Genomic DNA, 5,861 nt, shown 5'->3' with positions numbered 1-5,861 from the left:
AGAGAGAGACACAGCGAGAGAGGGAACACAAGCAGGGGAGTGGGAGAGAGAGAAACAGGCCTCCCACTGAGCAGAGAGCCTGACTAGGGGCTCGATCCCAGGACCCTGGATCATGACCTGAGCTGAAGGCAGACGCTTAACGACTGAGCCACCCAGGTGCCCCAGCAAATTCTTCCTTAATACCATGAAGCTTTCAAGCACTCACTGCCTGGTGTGTGTGGCAGAAATCATTGCTATTGTTTGTATGTATTTCTTCCCTACCAGCCTGTGAGCTACTTGAAGGAAAAGACTGGGTTTCTAAATTTGCAACCTGGAGCCTTGTGGGGAAACTAGAAACCTACAGAATTAATATTTATTGAATGAATGATAAAGAAAATATTGATAGCAAAGCAGTGGTCATTTTATGGATTTAGTGCAAGAGATTTCTGACTCCTTCTCTCCTGGAGGCCCTAACTGTGAACATAAACATTCAGGGACTACATTGGAATTGCCATGGATACTTTCTGAACTATTTCATGGCTTCTTTCTCAAGACGAGACATGATCCTCTTTCTTTCCCCAAGCACATTACACCCCAACTTTTATCTTCAAACTTGAGAGTGAGAAGGTAGAGTACTGGGTGAAACCCAAGTTTCTCTTTTATCTATCTTTATTCTATATATTTCATTTCATATTTTTTCTTTTACATATATTTTATTTTATATTTTTACTTCATTTCCGTTCTGTCCATTTCATTAATGTTATTGTTTCTGAAGATCTACTCACTCCGTCAGAGGCAGGTCTCCCTCAGAGAAACGAACTTTGTCGTAAAGAGTCAAATGGGTAATATAGTGAACTAAGAATGGCTCCCAACAATATGTCTGTATACTTATCCCAAGAATATGTGAACATTGTCTTATTTGGGGAAAATAAAAAGGCTTTTACGGATATAATAAGTTAGGGATTTTAAGGTGAGGAGACTCTCCTGGATTATCTGGGTGGCCCTAAATGCCATGACAAGGCTCCCTATAAGACAGGCGGAAGGAGATTAGACACACACAGAAGAGAAGGTGATGTGAAGATGGAGGCAGAAATTGGAGTGATGTCTACAACCACCAGAAGATGAAAGAGGCATGGCATGGAATCTTCCCCAGAGCCTTCAGAGGGAGCATGATCCTGCTGACACCCCTGACTCTGGCCTCCTTAATTGTGAGATAATAAGCTTCTTTGGTTTTAAGCCCCCAAGTTTGTGGTCATTTCTTACAGCAGCTACAGGAAACTAATATTAATAGGAACGGACCTGAAGCAGCCAAGCGATCAATGATCTGGGCAGCTTCAGAGATTGCTAACTTCCCCCTATTTTTCTTATGCAAGTGCCCTGCTTTTTCTAATTCCTGCTCTCCTCTTTTTCTCAATGGAGTTTTTCTCCTCTATCTAGTTTCCACTTACTCTGAGCTTGTGTTACCTCATAATTTTAGCTTCCCATTATTTCTCACATAATTGACTCTACATCATGGAATCACTCTTTTCATCTTTCTGTGTTAATTCCTGTCCCCAGCTGCCAAGTGATTTCATCAATTTCTAGTTCAAATCCTAAAAGGGTGAAAATAATTGGCCCAGCATATCATAGGTTCCTTTGGATTTGTTTCTCTTGGGTCAGATCTCAGCTCTAGCTTGGGTCTCATGGTACCAACATGGCTGCCTATGGATAGTCCTTCAGTAAGGAACCCATAAGTATATAATTACTCTTAAATACTGCTGTGGGTGTGATCTTCTGTAACAGACAACCTACCATATTTCTTATGTTCAGAAAGTTATAAGCACGGGGAAGGATGTATAATCCAGCCACCATCATGAGCACTCTACATGACCTTTCTCTTACTACTGGGAAAGCCACATGGATATTTTGTAGCCTCATGCTATCATAATGAAGTACAATTTTCTTCGACCTTAGGGCAAGAATTTTGCATGTGCATCACTGCAGTAGTTTTAACGATAAAATAACATTGCTTTGGCAAATCTGTTCTGAGTAGCTTTGAGCATCCTTAAAAAGTAAATGGACATATCTGGTCAGCTTACAAACAGACTTAAGTGTGATACATGAAAGACTCATAGTTACTGTGAAAATAAAATGGCTGAATACCTATTGGTAGCTACATATTAAATCACAATCTTACATTGTTATGCTTTCATGAGGTCATTTTAAAGACTGAACAAGCAGCAAACCTATCTGGGTCAGGACAGGATAAGAAGAGGTCCTAAGGATTCTTCTTTTCTCAAGATATCCTAAGTAAAATTGCACTCAGGATGTAGGAAGTTACAAAAATACTTTTGGGGGATTTCCTGAAGACGGTTATTGAGAACCAATTTTAATTTAAAAAACAGAGCCTTTGGCACAGGAGGACAGGAGCAACAGGATATAATGCTATACACAAAAGCTCAGGCACATTCAATAGCACTAAATATGGGCAATGGAACAAAGACCATTGTTCTTCCTTTCCAACTCCATCTGCTTATGCTCAGAAGGTAATTTGAAATGCCTTACATATGATACCTGTAGGCAACAAAGACAATGAAGCAAGGATGGAAAATATAAGATTATTTAAAATTTAAATTCCCCAGTGTTTTGGTCACATTCCCAAACTTGCACATTTAATCACCAGTTGTTAAATATGTAAACACATCTTTTCCTGTGACATATCATTCATTGCTGTTTAACTTTGTCATAAATAAATCGTGCATCAGAAAAGCTATAAGCACCATAGTAAATTATTTTTAAAACCTATCAACATAAGAATAGATGATCAGAAATTATATACAAATAATGAAATATTAATGGTTTCTTTGAAAAAATATTAACATTTCCCTTCCATATTTACTCTGCTAAACTAAGTTAATCCAAGTTGTCTTTTTTGTGTGTGCATGTGGGTGTGAGGCTACTCTGGATCTTTGTTAACCTTTAGGTAGGTGGTCTGGTCATGAGGTTGAACTTTGATTTGATGTAAGTACATCTGCAGCTCCAAAGTGTAGAAACAAGCTCTGTGCAGCCCTGGAACTTTAGAATCACAGGAGCTGATCTGACCTCCCAGTCTCCTTATTAAGGGAATGAAATTAGACACTCACTTCCCAAGAAGCTTTCTTCTAGACATCTTGGCACCTCCATGGGTAAGACTGAGAATTAGACATTCCCCTAGAACTCCCATTAGAACTTTCCATCTCACATCTGTTTTCCCATCTGAATAAACCTTTCCTACCAGGTGATTGTCCCAGCAAGGACCTCATTTTGAAGGTGAGCCCCCAACACTTTCATAGGCGGGCATCACATTGTGATTCAGGCATAATCTTATATATTTGCAGCCTAACTCAGCACACCTGTGGTCTCACTCATTCAGGTGGCAGAGCATCTGGAAGTGATGGATATTTTAACAATACTCCACAGAACATTTATACGTGGTTAAAATAAGCAAATGTATTGTTTCACTCTAAATGAGTTGCAACCTCGCAACAGATATGTGGTAGCAGACATTAAAGGTCTGAAAAACTCATAGGAGAAAAATCCAAAGTTAAGAAAAATCTATACATGAATTTACTATATTATTTCCCTGAGTATAAGACTCCTGTTGCAGAATTTTATTTCAAGGAACACAAGTACCAAAGGTGAACACAGAGTGTGAATAACTACAATTCAATAAACACAGTGTAACACACATGGTAATGCAGGCTGAAAGTGGCATCTGTGAGATTAACTGAGATATTGCAGAAGAGAAAGTTGTCTTTTGTCCATAGGGACACTGAATATGGATCTATCTTACAAAACATTTTTTTTTCCTCAGCCTCAAAGTTGGACCCCAAATCTACTACCCAATGAAATCTAGTTCATCTGTTTGGCTTTAGTAAAATGAGGCCCTACCACCCTATTTAGAGACATTACACAATGGTGCCATGCAGAAAATGTGTGGTAATTAGGATAATAGGAACTGTGAGTCTCAAGATACAAAGCCTCTTCAGTTCAGTTGAAGCCATAGAGCTTGACCGGATTTTGAAGGAAAGGTGTGGCCGGGGTAAATCAGTTTGATAATTCTGATAATGGAAATATTACAACTAGTTTTGTTATATTATTATTAGGATGAAATGTATTAGTCCGCATTAATGCGCTCATTTTTTAAATTTTTTTTAACATTTTTTAAAAGATTTTATTTATTTATTTGATAGAGAGAAATAGCAAGAGCAGGAACACAAGCAGGGGGAGTGGGAGAGGGAGAAGCAGGCTTCCCGCCGAGCAGGGAGCCCGACGACGTGGAGCTCGATCCCAGGACGCTGGGATCATGACCTGAGGACAGATGCTTAACGACTGAGCCACCCAGGCGCCCCTAATGCGCTCATTTTTAAGTGAATCTAGACTCTCTTCCCCCTAGAGATCCTTTAAGAATCTTAACCCTGTGGTTACACATAGGTAAGTGGCACCTGCTGCTCATTTTTACATCTTTGTAATGGGGTTGTTCCAGCTCTTAACAATAGAATAAGATCATCTCTGGGCACCTAGCTGGCTCAGTCAGCTGAGTCTGGCTCTTGGTTTTGGCTCAGGTCATGATCTCAGAGTTGTGAGATTAAGCCATGTGTCAGGCCCAGCCTGGAGCCTGCTAAAGATTCTCTCTCTCCCTCTGCTTTTCCCTTCCCCCAGTTCCTCTCTTTAAAAAAGATCATCTCATTTGTAGCCTTGGTCTTCAATAAGACTCTTTTAAAAAGAATGTTTGAAAGTATTCTTGGGGCGCCCACTCTGGGTGGCTCAGTCGGATAAGCATCGGCCTTCAGCTCAGGTCATGTTCCCAGGGTCCTGGGATCAAGTCCTGCTTCAGGTTCCTTGCTCAGCGGGGAGTCTGCTTCTCCCTCTCCCTCTGCCCCTCCCTCCACTTGTGCTGTCTCATTCTTACTCTCTCTCTCTCAAATAAATAAATAAAATCTTCTTTTAAAAAATACTCGAATTATTTGTTTTATTTAAAAAAAAGACTGCAGCTCTGCCTCATATTCAGGTATGAGCCGAATGAGGAATGTCATGAACCAATTTGGGGATAATGTCATTGTCTTTTCAGGTAGTAGTTTGGGGGTTCATCTTCTCACAAAATCTGTGAAGAAAGAGGAGAGCCCTTTTATTTCAGGACTGCCGTAGGTCTTTTTAAAATTACGTTTATCATAGGGAGAATATTCTGAAGCAAGACCAACTTGCTGGAAAGCTGTGCTCCCCCCAGGTCACTGCCCTGTCTCCGGCCACACTGGCCTCACACACACCTGGATGAGGAAAGGCTGGTGCCTCATGACAATTATTGCTGGGCTTGCAATGTTTCCTGCAAGTGTGGTCCACCGAAACCTGCATCAGAATCACTTGGGGGTGCTTGCTAAAAATACAAAGTATTGGCTTTCAACCAATTCAGTTCTCCTGAGTCAGTCTCTGAGAGTGCTTCCCAGGAATCTACTTTTTGCAAGGCTCCCAAGTGAATCTTAGAAGCGTTCATTTGAGAACAGTGGAGAAAAAGTAGGATGATAATATTACAGCCCAGAGATACACTAGTTATCTAAACGTGGTGTCTAGTGGTCCTTAGGAGACAAACTTGGAGAAAATAAATTTAAACGGAGAGGGTTTTATATTTCTCTCTGTGGGTTTAGAAACTCTCTACCTCAATGAAAGCCATGTCTTCATAGTAGATTTAAATCTAGCAGACTGAGTACTGGTCCATCTGAGTTTTATGATTTCAATGTTCCCATTTAAAAGTGACATCAGTTTGACTGCATCAGAAATCTATGAAGGCATTCAATGTCCAACTATAATATTAAATCTGTTGTGTAACAGGATAGCCAATAGGAACATCTGGGATCGAAGCTTTATTA

Source organism: Leptonychotes weddellii, chromosome 14 (assembly GCF_054177405.1).
Source record: "Leptonychotes weddellii isolate Sample4059 chromosome 14, ASM5417740v2, whole genome shotgun sequence".
In the NCBI taxonomy this organism is placed as follows: domain Eukaryota; kingdom Metazoa; phylum Chordata; class Mammalia; order Carnivora; family Phocidae; genus Leptonychotes; species Leptonychotes weddellii.
The sequence above is the reverse complement of the archived record's forward strand: the minus strand, read 5'-3'. Positions refer to the sequence as shown.